Below are 17,659 nucleotides of genomic sequence, written 5' to 3' on the forward strand. Positions count from 1 at the left end.
CCTAAACTAAATAAAGACCACTCAAGCATATGCAAAGGGTGCACTCTGGGTAAGAACACCAAAAGTCCATTTCATGATAGCACTAGAAAAACCAACAGTATTTTGGAATTAATTCATTCATATTTATGTGGATTTATGTTTTTTCCTTCTCTTAGAGGATTCTAGTACTATATTTTGTTCACTGATGACTTCTCTAGGAAAACATGGATTTACTTCTTAAAGTGAAAAGAATCCAAAGAAACCTTAAAGAGATTTAAAGAATTCAAAACATTAATTGAAAACTTATCAAGAGATAAAATTAAAACTCTTAGAACTGATAATGGAGGGGAATACACCTTAGATTTGTTTAAAAGGTTTTGTAAAGAAATAGGAATTAAGAGAGAGTATATTGTTCCCTATAATCCATAACAAAATATGGTAGAAAAAAGAAAGAATAGAACAAGTATAGAAGTTGCTAGAGCTATGATATTTGATCAAAATCTAGAATATTATCTTTGGGTAGAAGCCTCTTGTACTGTTGTCTATATTCAAAATAGAAGCCCTCACTCCTACTTTAGAGATAAAACTCCTGAATAAGTCTTTACTAAAGTTAAACCCAATATAAGTCATCTTAGGATTTTTGGGTGCCCTATATATATCCATGTTCCAAAAGAAAAGAGAACTAAGTTAGAACCCTCTGGGAGGAAAGGTATTTTTGTAGGGTATAGTGAAACATCTAAAGCATATAGGATTTTCATACTTGGACAGAAAAGTATTGAACTTAGTAGGGATGTAATTTTTGAAGAAGATCTAGCATTCAAAAGAGCCCTAAGTTCTGAAGAACCCTCTCCTTTACCTAGTTCTAAAAGAAATATCAAGTTTGAGTCTCATAGGGAGAACATAGAAGAAATTGAAGATGTAATTCAAACTCTTAATCTTGGAGAAACTCAAAATTATAAGAAAATACCACTTTGGGTCATTAAAACAGTTGAGGAAGTGCAAGACTTTGCTGCACATTCTAGAACAATCAAAGAAAGCAAAAGACCCAAAAGATTTTCTAGTTATATAGAAAACATGAATGATTTGTCCAAAATAGAACCAATCAATCCTTTAGATGCTATTAAACATATAGCTTGGAAAGAAGCTATGATAGAAGAATACCAATATATTATGAAGAATGATGTTTGGAAAATTGTTCCAAGACCTATAGGAAAATCTGTTGTTTCTTCCAAGTGGATATTTAGAATAAAGCATGCTGTTGATGGTAGCATTGAGAAATATAAAGCCATATTTGTTGCCAAAGGATTCTCTCAAAAATAAGGGATTGATTATGAAGAAACTTTTTCTCCTATTGCCAGATATACCTCTGTAAGAGCAGTCCTAGCCATTACAACATCGAAGGGATGGAAAGTACATTAGATGGATGTAAAAATATCTTCTTAAATGGAACGATTAAAAAAAAAGTATATTTGGAGCAACCTGAAAGATTTGAAACTCACGATCTTAACATTTTTGTTTGCAGGCTCAAGAAATCTCTCTATGGGCTTAAGCAGGCTCCAAGGGCTTGGTATAAAAGAATTGATAAGTATCTCACCAGCTTAGAATTCTCCAAAAATGAAGCCAATCCAAATTTATATTATAAGAGGGATAAAGATGACATGGTAATTTTGATATTGTATATTGATGATTTACTAATAACAAGTGATTGATCGTCTCATAGATCAATGCAAGAAAAATATAATTAGAGAATTTGAGATGAAATACTTAGGACTCCTTCATTACTACCGTATGACAAAATTTTGACAGCATTATACTCAATCAAGAGAAATATACATCAGATATTTTGGAGAGATTGGGAATGTGGAATTGCAAGTCTATGTCTTCTTCAATGGAGACTAATCTACATAAACTTAAAGAAGCAACAACAGAATCACCTTCCATAGATTCTACTCTCTACAAACAAATGATTGGATCCCTTATGTATTTGGTAGATACAAGACCTGATATTTTCTGTGTTGTTAATGCATTAAGTCAATTTATGTGTGAGCCAAAGGAGATTCACCTAGTTGTAGTCAAACACATTATGAGATACTTACAAGGCACTCTTAATCTTGGGCTCAAATATGAGAAAGTTGATTTAGATTTACATGGATTCACTGACTTAGATTGGGGTGGAAGTGTTAAAGATAGATAAAGTAATTCATGATGTTTTCTTAGTTTAGGATTAGTAATGATATCCTGGATATGTAGAAAGCAGTCTTCAGTAGCACAAAGTTCCATAGAAGCCAAATACATTGCAATAGCAATGGCCTCTTGAGAAGCAATTTGGTTTAGAAAGTTACTTGTGGGATTATTTGGGCATGCCATGAATCCTACAATTATTCATTGTGATAATCAAAGTTCCATCAAGCTTTTGATGAATCTAGTTTTTCATGGCAGGTCCAAGCATATCGAAATTTCTTACCATTATGTAAGAGATATGGTAGATAGGAATACTATAAAATTAGAATACATTTGTACTGCAGATCAGACAACAGACATTCTCACCAAACCTCTATCTAGAGTGAAGATAGACCACTTCAGGAAAAGACTTGGTATGGTTGAATTATAATTCATTTGTATTCTTTAAATTATTAATAAAATAATTTTATTTGTTAGGCTATTGACGATTATGGGCTCCACCATCTATATTCAATATTTAAGAGGTGACAATCTTTGAGGTAATGAATACTTGTATTAAAGACATTATAAGAGATGATGATCCCTTAGTATTGAACAATATAAAACTACTATTAGATCTAGGTGAGTTTAAGATCAGTTGAATATAAGCATTTCCATGTCTATGAATCACAACTTGGATAAAGGAAGAATTTATTCTTCAGAATTTATCCTGTGTTCTGGTAGATCTTAACTAAAGATCAAGTTGTGATATAGCTTGCCAAATCCTATGAATCACAACCTAGATAAATGAAGAACTTAATCATTCTTCAAATTTTATCTTGTGTATTGCATTACATGCAATACTAACATCACTAGTATAAAGTAATAAGTCATATCACAAGATGGTTATATGACTCAGTATAATATGTTACATGATACCATTTTTCAGAAGACTCGGATAGATATAGAGTATCAATATATGCTTATTCGTCATAATTGATGATGCTAGATATGTTATCTCTCAGTATGATTATCAAGTTAAGAGGGAGTGTTAAATATTAACCTGATAGTCATACTAGTCTGAGAATTGCAGACCACACCTTAGTCTTCTCCATTATATCATATGTTAGCCTTTATATGCACTAGACTTAGCAATGAGATAGGTGGCAATCCTTGGAAGAAACTACATCTTAGACTAACCATAATAATTTGTTATGTTAGTTAAGCATTTAATTATTTTCCTTGAAGCATTAATTTCTTCAAGTGGTGTTTGGGCCGACCTAGGGAAGGTCATATTCCTTTAAGGGACATGCCCTTTGGTCTTGATATAAATGGTAGGTATTACTATAGTTTGAGGACACACAATAATCACAAGTCCGCTCCTTCAAACAATACTACACCATATAAATTTATTGCAAAGAAAATTAAACTCAAAACAACATTCAACATTATGATAACTCATTCTACATTTAGAAATATAGAAGATTACCTATAGCAGTCAAAGGATATTAGAAAAGTATGATTTTTATAATAGAATTCACATAAACTTTACACAAAGGCAGTGAGTCTACCCATCAGTTCTTCAAGGGTCAGATTACTACCAGGAGCACACCTTAGATCTTGTATGGTAGAGACTCTACTAGCATAGATGGGCAGTAGTGTTCTTAGCACTTTCCTGATTACAGTCTCATATTCAATTATACTATTAGCTCCTTTGATAGCATTCACAACATCTTTTATTCTTGTGCAATATTGGAAAATGGTCTCACCTTCTTGCATTATCATGTCATTGAACTTTCCTCTTAGAATTTCAACTTTGGCTCTCAAAAAATTTGTATCTCCTCCATAAATTATTTCTATAGCATCCTGCACTTCTTTTCACTGTCACAATCTTTGATGTCATTAAATTCTGAGTAGCTTAGGGTAGAGGCAATCTCTAACATTGCTTGATTGTGTTGTTTCTTCTTTTTCAGATCATCAACAGTTAGGGCTCCAATAGGATCAACATGCTCAGTGGTGATGGTAGATTTTGCATAGTCTCCAAGACCTCCTAGATGTAGCTTCATCAAACTTTTATATGTAGAAATTTTTTCCTTGTTCAGTTTGGGCACCTCCTTTCTGTACATCTTGATTTTTAGCTTTTAGTACCTTCAAACTATTCCTCACAAGCACCAATTCTTTGATACCAATTGTTGGAATTCATTTGAATAATTGAGAGGGGGTTGAATTAGTTATTGAAGGTCAAGATGTACAAATAAAACTTTTCAGTGCTTAATCATATGCATATTCATAAAACCATAACATGAATGCATCCATTAGATAACAAAATACCTTAACTTAGTAGGTTATTGTCCTAGGTCAAAATAACTTTGTAGAAATGTAAACATGGAATACCATAAGCACATTCACACAATTTGATACAAGGATTTTATATGGAAACCCAATTTTGGAAAAACCACTAGTAACATGCTACCTAATTTCACTCTTCTAAAGTGATGCCTTGTGAAAGGCCAACCCTGTAAAGGTTACAATACACATTGTTAAATGTGACCTAGTTAAAGGTTTTCAATCACCCTATTAGGAGTGAACCTTGTTAGAGGACTTTAGAACATTCCCTTAGAATGTCACCTAGTTAAATGATTTACAAATGAATGTTAGGTCAACCTTAATCTAAAGGATTTTATCCACACTGGTACACTTGTTAGAAAGCAATAGTAGGATTTTATCTGATAAAAACTTGCGACTCACTTGTAGATTAAAAATCTCTAGTTTAGTCCTCCATTCTACTTGGCATTCATACTCTTATGCTCTGATACCTTGTTCACCCTTCAAACATTCATCCCCTTAAGCCTTCTTTCTTTGTATGACAGTTGTAGTCTCTTATGTTTGGCCACTAGATGAAGCAATACCCTAGACTCCTTGTCTTCCTTAGGTTCTTGCACATGGAAACCTTTGCTTCTAGCTAGCTATCTCTATAAATAGAGAATTTAGATCTTCTGTTGCTTAAACACAATTGTCTATTTTAGGGTTAGATAAGATCAAATGAATCCACCCACTTTTCCATTTGAGTTCCTCTACAAACTTCCTCTACAATCTTTCTTGAATTTGCCTCAAAATGGTTTACCATAAATTTTGTGCCACCAACTCATCATCATCATCTTCCACACATTTCACATAATTCAAGAAATCAAATTAGTTAGCTCAGATTCCTCAAATCTTTGATTTAACATTGTTTGTTGTCACTCAACATCTATATTGTTTTTTTGTGAAATCTTCCATTCATCAAGAGACCTACTACAAGGGTAACAATTATAAAAATCTACACATAACAATAGCATTAAGTATTTTCTCTTAAGAATAACCCAATTCATGATAGAATATCTCTCTAACATTAATTTATGTATTTATTTATGTTTTAGGACCATTTAAATTTTGACCTACTAGAAAGGGTCATTACAAGTGGTATCAGACGTTGACGTTGGTATAGATGCTAAAGGGTCATTACATTGGGGTTGACGTTGCTTCCAAGTAGTGTATTTGCTTTATCATGCACGGTTACAATGCAAGGATATTAACTTAAATTCTTTCGTTGGTATATCAACTGTTTTTTATAACTTTATTCACCAAACGCTTTTCAAACTACCAAAACTTTCCACGCTACTCCTCCTTTTCGATGGTCAACTTAATTTATAATGTAACAAGCAACCCGACACACCCTTTCTACCTTATTCTCATATTTTTGAATAGACATGATTAATATGATAGTTGACAATATGAGAGTTGATTAACAATATGATGTCTTATAAGAGCTGTTAATATGTGAGTTGTTTAATAATTAATACCAATTAATAGTTAATGAAATATGAAAGTTGATAACTAATAATTAATATCAACTAATGATTAATTTAATGAATAATTAATCAATTTAATTAATAATTAATTAATTTTAAATAATGAAGATTTGAGATTAGTAGTTAATATCAATCATTTCATCAAATTAAGTTTTTGATAATTAAATATCAAATAATTAATCTAATAATAAGATTTTGAGATTAATAATTTATTAAATATGTCATTCTATACAAGTACATAATTCAAGGGTTCATGACATGTTTTGTCACTCGACCAACACTAGTTCACTCGAAAAAACACTAAAGTTTATTGATGCTCAACACCAACTAAACTTTACTTAGCATATACTAACTTTCACTCGGCTTGCACTGTTTGTCTTCTTTTCTCAGCACCTATTAATTTTCACTTTGCTTCTACTATTTTTTGCTCGGCTTGCATTGTCTGCATGACAAGGCTTGGCAGACACTTTTCTTACTTGATCTTCTTCCAGTCTTTTCTTGAGCAATCTTTCATTTATAAATTTAAGTAAAGAAATAATACACTATAGTGTCAATGTCTTACTTGGTCTTAGTACTCCTTTTATACACCAAATAACTCAACCTTTCTCTAGGTTCTCTTGTTATCTTCTCTTTTCAAATCCTCTTTATCAATCAACCAAATGATAGCATTCAAACCAAAAATCAATTGTCTCACCAGAAAGTAGCAGGTTTGACATGATTGACAAAATAATGATTGTTCCATTACAAGTTCTAAACTTCAAAATAATCTCTTTTCAACATATGGCCTTGAGTACTTTAGCCTTTAAGGCTTGTGTATGCTTTCTATGTTATCCTCAGATCTATGCATTATTATTTCATTCACATTCAAAAATACATCATGCTTGGGTTTCAGATCAATACATCATGCTTGGGTTTTAGATCTAAGGGTTTGGATCATTACATTTGCACATTCAAAGCTCATACAAGAGCATCACACACATTATATTTCAAATCGACTATTCGTAGAGGTGGAAACCACCAAAATAGGGGGTTGACTAAGGAAAATCCCTACATAGCCACCCAATATCCCACAATTAGGATATCAATAGATCTTTGAAAGAAAAATAATTCACGAATTGGAATATCCTTTCTTCAGGGGTGTACTCCTCCCCCAATGCACTAGTTTGCTCTTGATATAACTTTAAAGGATTTATGGGTTCCGTATGTCTCTTAGTTCAAGTTGAGTTCTAGTTCCATTCACTCCTAACAATAGTACAACACTTAGAAATTAAGCCTCTTCTCAAAGATAAGTACCTTTCTATCCTCCTTTGTCAATTTAGTACTTTCATTTAAGCACTTGTCTACTTTACATTTTGTATCTTAGATTTAGAAGTAACTAATTTAAATCTCAAGGGCAAGTTTCTTTCTTTTCCTTCATAATCATGATCTTAGCTTGATTTGATGCTCCTTTATCCCTTACATTGCATTAGCCTTCTAAGATTTAGCACCTTTGAGGGTTAGCTTGAAATAATCTCTTTCCTTGAAGTCCATCCTTTTGAGCTATGTATGGTTGTGTGATGAATTTAGGGCTACTTTCCTTGATTCAAAACCCCCTCAAAAAAATTTTAAATGTAAGGAACCATGGAGTCATGACCATCAATGTAAAATAGGATGAACAAAGAAAATAGAGGAGATCGATTATAATAAGAATCCTAGTAAAAGAACAAAGATCACTAACCAAGAACATGTTATTGCCAAAGAAGACTAGGCCCTTTGAGTCAAAATAACACTTAAGGGACAAAATGGTAACGGATCTGGTGGATAAGGGAGTATCCCATGAGGTCATCAACAACATATAGAGGTTATCAAAATGCTTAAGGACAAGAAAATTTGTGACAAAGGGACTACAATGAACCCTTATTAAGATAAGAATGTAATGTATATAGTTAAAAATTTAATCAATTCTAATAATTAGGTCAAGATATAAGAAAATTACATATAATAGTTATAAAAAAACTCTTATCATTATTTTCCAATATTAGATTAAACAATGTTATAAATAATACGATCAAATATATTGAATATATATGTTATAAGTTAACCATTATTCAATATCAAAATATTAAAATATATTGGTAAGATAGTCATTATTAATTGAAATAAAAATTAATTAATTAATGGGCTCACTTAGAGGGGTCATGACCTTTGATGAACATGACTATTTAAACAAGACTGGTTAGCAAGGGAACACATGGGGAAAAGAAAAAGAAAAGAAAATCATTCATTCTTCAATAAAAGTTACAACACATAAAGGAGAGAAGAATCATCATTTCCACCAAAAAAGGAGTAAAAATAATATTAATAAATTCCAAATCATCCATGTTTCCTCTAAACGGAAAAGAGAGAATATTCTACAATATTCATTCGAGTAAAAGGGTAATGAAGTAAGACTGTGAACAATAATTTGTGAGCCTCTTATGTGGCAGGTCTTGGGTTCAAGTCTACTCGAACATAATACATAATAATTATTAATTACAATAAATAATAATTAATCTAGGCTTTGGCCCATTACCAATAATAATAAAAAAGGTAAGGAAGTAGAAGATAGGGAATCTTCGTTATGTATTCAAAATAGGGTGAATGAGAAAATATGAAACTAGAAGTATCGATGTAGGAAACAAATAAATTGATAAAATATAGCAAGGGTTAATAAAGTGCAGCAAGAACATTATGGAATAAAATATGTCAAGGCTAGAAATTTCAAAGGGGAATCTATTTTGCTATAAGGTATGTTATGTTATTGTTGTTCTTTTAAGAATCATTTTTTCTAATGTAAATAAATATTAAATAGAATATTATAAATACAAAATATATATGATTATATATATAAAGGCATTTTTTTATGAAATTAAAATTTAATGTGATGAATATTTATTGATGGTTATAGATAATATTAAAAAAATGAATTTAATAAAGAAGTTAAGTATGTCACACCTACATTAGATAGGAAAGAACAACTTGACAAAACTACAAGCAATAAACATAGGAAAAGAACAAAAGAAAAATAAATAAACTTCACAAATTTTGGCAAACACCTGAAGGAGGAAGAAATCCTTTTGATGACGACAATATTCCACTTAAATACTAGGTAAAAGGAAGTAATAAGGAGCAAGTATCCAACCATTGTCCTATAGAAGTTGAGACATATATCATACATAGTGAGATAACTATACCAACATTCTAAATAACTATAATTCTTCTACTTTAATAGATTAAAATCAAATGAAAAGTACAATCCCTAAGATAATAACTTCAGAAGATAATAAGAATTAAAACAAGAATTTTTCTCTAGAATAAATTAAAATAACACTATTTAGCCTTAATCTAGATAAGTCTCTAGGACCATATGGCTTTCAACCTTTATTCTTCTAGAAATGTTGGAATATTGTAGGACATGATCTCTGGGAGGCTATTGAGGCAACTAGAAATTCAGTAGTCCTATTATCTGAAATTAACAATGCCTTTCTAGCTTTAATACTCAAAAATGCTAACCATGAGGAGCCTCGAGATTTTTGACCTATAGCACTATGTAATACAATATATAAAATTCTATCTAAAGAATTAGCTAATAGATTGAAAAAAGTTATATCAAAAGTGATCTTAGAAGAACAAATAGACTTTAAACCAAGAAGGTCAATTTTGGATGATATTATAATAATTGAAGAACTTATTCACTCGGCTCACGTAAATAAGATTTCTTGCATATTAATGAAGTTACACATTCAAAAGGCCTTTGATAAGGTTGATAGGTAATTCTTATGCAAGGTTATGGAAGCATTTAGTTTCTCACACTAATGGATTAATTTGATATATAATTGTATTACAACACCCAAAATCTCCTTACTAATTAATGGTATGGCTAAAAGTTTTATTAGTATATCTAGACGTATCAAGCAAGGAGATCCAATCTCTCCTTTTCTGTTCATCATAATGGCTGAAGCTTTTGGTAGAGCTATTAAAAAGGCATAGATGGATAGGAAAATCAAAGAATCCCTATGAAAAAAGAAAAATTGAAAATTACTCATCAACAATTTGCAAACAACACAATCCTTCCTAAAAAAAGCTCAATGAAGGAGGCAAGGAATTTTAAACACATTATTAAATCATATATGGAAGCTTTAGGTCAAAAAGTTAATCTAGATAAATATGAGGTATCTTTTCTAAATACTCCTGTAAAATTAGAAAGGAATATTTTAATTTCATGGGATATTGAAAAGGTGATTTCCCATGTAAATATCTGGGAATGCATCTAGAAAAAGGAGAAAGAGATAGTAAATCACAGATATTTATATCAGGAAAGATAGATTAAAAAAATTGGGGAGTTGGAAAGGTAAATGGTTAACTAAAGTTGGTAGAAAAAAAATGATCAAATATGTCTTATCATCCATTCCTACATATCAAATGTTGTGTCTCCCACTACCTAAAGGAGTTAAAAAATAAACTTGATAGTAAATTAAGAAATTTCTTCTAGAAAGAAACAAATGATAAGAAGAAAAAATCCTTAATTAAATGGGATAAATTATGTCGTCCTAAAGAATATGGAGCTCTAGGAATCAAAAACTTGAGCTGGCAAAATGAAGCTTTAGGAGAAAAAATAGTTTGGAGAATGTATCAAGAACACAAAATAAAGTGGGCAAAAATACTATATCATAAGTACTTAAACAACCCAGACCCATTATCATTATTTATAACTAAAAACCCACCCAAAGGATCTGAAACTTGGAACTTTATGGTGCATTGTCAACCCCTTATAAATACCAATCTAACTTTGGATATTGGACAAAGATGAAAGGCACTTTTCTAGGTGGAGTCATGGAATGGGCTTCCTTCTCCAGACAACTTTATTCTCCCAAGTAATAATAAAATTATTTAACTAATCTTCTGGGTCATCATGTTAGCAACTATATACAAACAATTAATGATAATCAAAATGAAATAAGAAAATAAAAATATGTTGAGGATATTAACTTATCATTGTAGGATAAACATATATACACATAATTCTTGAATAATAGATAAATCAATCATAAAGAAAGACAGGATAAACTCATTTGGGGAAACTAAAATGTCAAAAAAGGATACAAGATGATAATTTATTCTCATCAATTAGAAAATATTGATATACCTATAAATCTTTTTTGGAACTCAACATGTTTACCTAAGGCCAGAATCTTCCTATGGACAACACTTCAAGATAGAATTTTAACGATGGATTGCTTCACCAAAATGAGTTTTGATAGACCATCTAGATGTCCTTAATGTTAAAAAGAGTTAGAAATGATGGATCATTGCTATTTCAATGTCCCTTTTGTTAGAAATGTTGGAAATGATTATGTCTAAAACTTGGTTAACAACTTTTTCGAAAAACTTTACAAGTTTTCTTTGTAGTTGGCCAAAATGTGGGTCCTCTAACGTATATAGTAATCTTTGGAAAATATCCCCTTCCATTCTTGCATGGAAAATTTGGAAGGAAAGAAACAATAAAATATTTTTGGATAAAAAAATGGAGCTAACCTCTTTTCTCAGTAAAGGAGAAGCTTACATAATTGAAGTAGCTAATAATCTTTTAGAGACTCTAACATAGTAGAAGGATCACTCTCAGATTGGGATGCTGACATGCATAAGAATTTATTTAATCTCATCAACCCACTGATGACCTATCTAAAAATTAATAAATGAGCTAGGGATAAATAGTGAAACCTCTCATAAGAAGGAATTTAGATTTCTTGATGCACTTTATGCATGTTAGATACCCTCCTTCCACTGATTGTATTGATTGATTTATGACCTAAGATCACATTGGTTTATGCAAAGACATTGACAATATTAGCCACAGATTCATAACACCAAATGACCCCTTTGATGAGATTTCAGATTCTAGAGTGTCCTCTTCTCCTAAGTAAACTCTCAATTTATGGATTGTTTAGGATAGTCCATATTTAGATAAATGGATAACCCATATTTTCTTTCAAATAAAAAAGGTTGTATTGTCAAGTTTGAAAGTAAATATTTTCATCCAGGTTTACTACTTTTTGATAATCTATTATTTTCTCATTCAATTTCCCATCCAATTATCATTTATAAATATAAAGATGATGTCTTATTTTACTTACTTTGTATTTTCTGCAAAAAATAATTTATTGTACATGATTTTTATAACTACTAATATGTTTATAGATGCTAATTAAAGATCTTAGTCAAACGTGAGGCTCAAAATATGCATTTATGGGTACTAAAGATTCAAGGAGCCAACATCAGACAGTTCCTACAACAATTCAAGAGAAAAATAAGATGAAGAATACTTAAATTATAACTCATAACTCAATCTGTTTGGGCAACACCATATATACCTACCCATCTCTTATCTTCAATGCCTTTTTGAGATGGGGCAATTTATATTCAAAATTTTAAAATTTTCTTGAGGTCCTTTTGTCGATCAAACAAAAAAATGAATTTACAATGTAATAAATTGAGATGAAAATAATATAAATAAATATTAATATTTCATAACTCTTTAAGGAAAAGAGATTGATTTAATTTCTAAATAGTGTCAGAATGAGAGATTGATAGTCTCCATTTGATTGACATGACCATATTGTTATAATCTCTATAATGTTGGTATGTGAGATTGATGAATCTCTATAATGTCGGTATGTAATCTCTACCTGAGGTCAATTAATCTCTATAATTTTTGTATGTGAGATTAATAATCTTCATCTAACCAACATACCTGAGATTGATATAATATTGTCGATATGAGAGAGAGAGAGAGAGAGAGAGAGAGAGAGAGAGAGAGAGAGAGAGAGAGAGAGAGAGAGAGAGAGAGAGAGAGAGAGAGAGAGATCCATTTGACTAACGTGACCATGGGCCAAAATATACTATTGATTTTAACATACATGTATATGTGTTAAGGGCCCTAGACATAGGTTATCTCTTTTAGGAAGGACTTAGAGGGAGAACTCAAGAGAAGACAAAGAAGTAACCAAGGATGGTATCAAACTTGATATTATATCAATTAGGAAATAGAGATCCTTAGGAGGGTTAGTAATCCTAACTTGGATATGTCTTTAAGGTTGGGGTTAGGGTAGATGGTAGAAGAGTAAAGTTAGATTTATTATTATATAAATTCAAAAGATTTGTTTTACAAATATTACTTGTCGCAGCTAGTGGGAACATTACAAAGTGTAGTTGGAGAATAATAGAGAGATGGCTATGAGGATGGAGAAAAAGAAGGTGAGGGTTCATATGTGGTTATCAATTAAATCAATGAATAGAAAGAGGTTTAGTATGAAAAAAAATAACAAGAGCCCCATACTCCTATTCTTAGAAGATCCATGAGATAATGGAATCCAATTGACAAGTATAGCTCGTCAATATTTCCTTTCTCTATTTTCTTTATTAGCTACCAATGGTAAACCTAGATCCATCATGGAAGCTATTATAAAAGATGATTGTAAATCTTGGGAACAAGCCATGTCACTAGAGATAATGACACTAGAATCACATGATACCTAAGGTCTTGATTTTTTCCTGAGAGAAGAAATGCCATTAGTTTTAAATGGTTGTACAAAAATAAATTTTGAGTAATGATTCATTAAAAAAAGTAAAAAGCTTGATTGGTAGCTAATGACCACTCCTAGAGAGAGGGGGCTATATTGGTGATACTTTCCCTCGTATTTATAAATTATTCTCTTGTAGCCTTTTTTTAAATCAATTGTTGTGGCGAATGATTTTGAGTTTGAGCAAATGGATGTTAAAAATCTTATTTTTCTTGGAGACTTGAAAGATAGAATTTATATGCAATAACTTAAAGGATTTGATGTCATTTAAGGAAAATAACACTTGGGTTTTAGGTCAAAATAATTTCTTAATGGTTTAAAATAATCTCCAAAATATGGTATAAAAAATTTGATTCATTTGTCACAAAATTAAGTTTTGTTAGTCTGAATGAAGAAGATAATTTTGTATACATTAATTGTAGTGATGTTTATATTGTAATTATTATCGTGTACGTGGATGGTATGCTACTTGTAATCAATTAAAATATGATGATTAGTGGGATAACAGCTAAATTCTTAGGGGCATTTGATACGAAAGATTTGGGATCTTTAAGGTATATACTTGGTATGAAATTTTTAAGAGATCTATTAAAGAGAAAAATTTAGTTGTCTCAAAGTAAAAATGTGGGCATTATTTTGAATAGATTTAGTATGCAACATTGTAGACTAGTAAAAATTCCTCATAAATGGTGCAAAAAGATCATCATGCACCTAGTAACCATGCGACCTCTGACTTGAGCTTTGTCTATATAAAATGGAAGTGTGATCTTCACCATAGTAGTGGACCTCACTATCAATATTCAAGTACTTCAAAATGCCAATGATGTTGTGAGACAAAGAAGTGTGAAAAGTATCAATGCTAATACTATCATATGGGTTGTATGATTCAACTACGTGAATATTACGAACCAACTCCTCTTTGATACTAGTCACCTTCTTTCTACTAGAGAGGGTGGTGGAAGTCACAATGGTAGCATTAAGGACCTAAATAACATGAGACAATCTAGTAATAGTATCAGCAAGTAACATCTCTCAATCCCAAGTAGATGATGCAAATATATGAGATGTAGATTGGGCACTAATACCCCCTTTTAACACTACCCTCCCTTTAAGATTTAGGTGTTCCCCTAGTACTAGACATGTATGCTGAAGGTGTCTAAAGTGAAGGTATGTAAAAGTATGTAGACAAGTAAGATTGAAATCTTTGCACATGTGTATAATGTAAGTAAGAAATAATCTTTAATTTAAAGCATACATGTATATCATTTGATATCTATTTTGTAAAAAATACATATAATGTATATATGAATAATTTATATTATCTATTTTCAAGAAACATGTGAACAAAAACCAAGTTAATAGAGCTTATTGAGGTTAATTTATTAGTTTTGAACAACTAAGTTAACTAGGTTTTATGTTTTATAGGTTTGAAGTAGATGGAACTCAACTAGGTGAAAACTAGATTTGAGCAACCAAGATAACTAGGTTTTTAAAGTTATTTTGACTAGGTTAGCTCTTAACTAAATTTTAACAACTAGGTTAACTAGGTTTGAAGTAAATGGAACTTAACTATGTTCAAACTAAGTTAACTAAGTTTGAACAAACTCAGTTAACTAATTTAAAGTTATTCTAGTGAGGTTAGTTCTTAACTAAGTTTGAACAACTAGGTTAGTTAGGTTTTGAGTTTTCTAGGTTTGAAGTAGATGGAACTTAACTAGGTTAAAACTAGATTTGAACAACTAAGCAAACAAGGGTTTAAGACATTTTGACTAGGTTAATTCTTAACTAAGTTTGAAAAAAAAGGTTAACTACGTTTTATTTTTTTAGGTTTGAAGTAGATGGAACTTAATTAGGTTGAAACAAGATTTGAACAACTACTTGTTAACTAGCTTTTAAGATATTTTGACTAAGCTAGTTCTTAATTAAGTTTGAACAACTAGGCTAACTAAGTTTAAAGTTTTCTAGGTTTGAAGTAGGTAGAGCTTAATTACTTGTTAAAATTGAGTTTGAACAACCAAGTTAACTAGGTTTTAACTTATTTTGACTAGGTTAGTTCTAGGATGTTGAAACTAAGTTTGAACAAATGAATTAGCTAGATTTTAAGTTATTTTGACTAGGTTAGTTCCAAGATGTTTAACTAGGTTAACTAAATTTTCATGGCAATAGTTTTCTAATATTTTAAATGATTGGAATTATTTCAAGTATCATTTTACATATTATATGAATATTTAAATCTGTAGGAGTTGATGAAATCCAACTCCGCAGTCGCCAAGATCACCTACATGCAAATAGCTTGCTGAAGAGAAATCGAAAGAGCAAGAGCAAATATTTCACAATAGGAAAATGAAATTGCTATGTGAATGGATTGATTTACAATGAGAGAGAGACCGTTTAAAAAGGCCTCATGGAAGCTTGTAGAACAAGCTGGAAGGAGGTAGAGGACAAAAATGACAACTCAGCACATATCCTCAAAAAGTGGAATATGCTAAAAAAAGGAGAAAACTCCCGAGTTGTCAACAAAAACCACTACATGCATTAAATACTAAATATGCATTAACCTAAGTAAGCTTAAGTAATAGAATAAATAATTAATAATTAATTATTTACTCTAACACCCCCCCTTAAGTGCAACTTAGGGAAATGCCTTAAGCTCACAAAACTAAGATGAAATGCAAAATGGGTCCCGACAACGAGGCCATTTTAGGTACCCATGTACAATGCAACCTCTGTAAAATGGAGAAAGAGGGAAAACCCTATGGGAAAAACCCTCCTCCAAAAAAGAGGTAAAAACAACATGCTAAAAAAACATGAAGTGAAGGAAGGAAGGCCTCAACCAATCCCCCCAAGGACAACTTCCGCCAGAAATGTTTCAAGAGACTCTCTCAAAACCATAAGTACAACCAGCCCCCCCATGAGAATAGACACCAAGCCCCCCCCATAATGATGGAGCTCCTGTAGAAATGATCGAACCAATGAAACTCCAATTCGGAAGGAACAAAGGCACGAAACAAGGAAATCCCTGCGTGAGAGGAGCAATTGGAAAGCCTAGCTGATGTCCAGAAGAGAATGTATGAGGAACCGAAAAGGGAATCCCCAAGGCAGGTGTGATGACATTGTCATGAATGTCCACTGAAGTATCTGCAACAAGTGTACCTGGAGTCTCAATAAATGAAGCTGGAAGATCAGGTAGAGCGGAAGGAGAATCTTGTAGAGAGGAAAAGCCCTCATCTGGTTGTGGTGTGGCAGTCAAAATAGGGATCTCAGGAACAATACAAAGGTTCAAGTGTCCTGACTGCACCACACGATGCTCCTGCGAAAGTGAAGTAGTGTGCTCCAACAATGGAGATGGTGGACCAAAGTGTGAGAAGGTATAGAGATGAGTGGAAGGATCAACTGCCCCTGTAGCAATAAGATCTCCTGTAGCAAAATCTCGAATGAAGACTGAATCAGTAGTGAACTCAACTGTCTTCCCTGATCCATTGCGTGTAATCTGAGAAATTGAGAGAAGGTTGGCAGACAAAGATGGAACATACAATACATCATTGAATATACCATCTTGGATGTGAACTGAACCTTTCCCACAGACTGGTAATGCAGTGTTATTCCCCATGAGAATGTGAGGAATAGGAGAAGCCTCAAGAGTGGAGAAGACACCTTGAGAAGATGTCATATGGTGAGAAGCACCTGAATCCAGTATCCAAGGAACCTGTGAAGAAGATGCAATGGAAGCCTGTAATGCATGACCCTTTCCAAGATCTGATGTAGATGTTGAAGAGGTGGAAGAAGCCTGAAAAGAAGACCCTTGTGAGGTAGAAGAGGATGGAGAGGAAATAGTGCTCTTCTGAAGGAGAGCGTGCAAATCAGCAATCTGTTTCTCATAGCCATCACATCTCTTCTGAAAACAACGTGCCTCATCATGAGATCCTTTCCCACAATAGGAACAGGTAGGAGTTGCGGTCTTCTTTTTCTCCTTCTTGCTAGAAGATGATGAACTAGTAGAAGAGGGATCTGATATCTGCTTCAACTTCTGTTCCTGTGTATCCTTCGAAAGCAATGCCTGTGACTGAGAAC

The sequence above is a fragment of the Cupressus sempervirens genome, chromosome 8 (assembly GCF_028749045.1).
Source record: "Cupressus sempervirens isolate cs-2001-9-10 chromosome 8, ASM2874904v1, whole genome shotgun sequence".
Classification (NCBI taxonomy): Eukaryota; Viridiplantae; Streptophyta; class Pinopsida; order Cupressales; family Cupressaceae; genus Cupressus; species Cupressus sempervirens.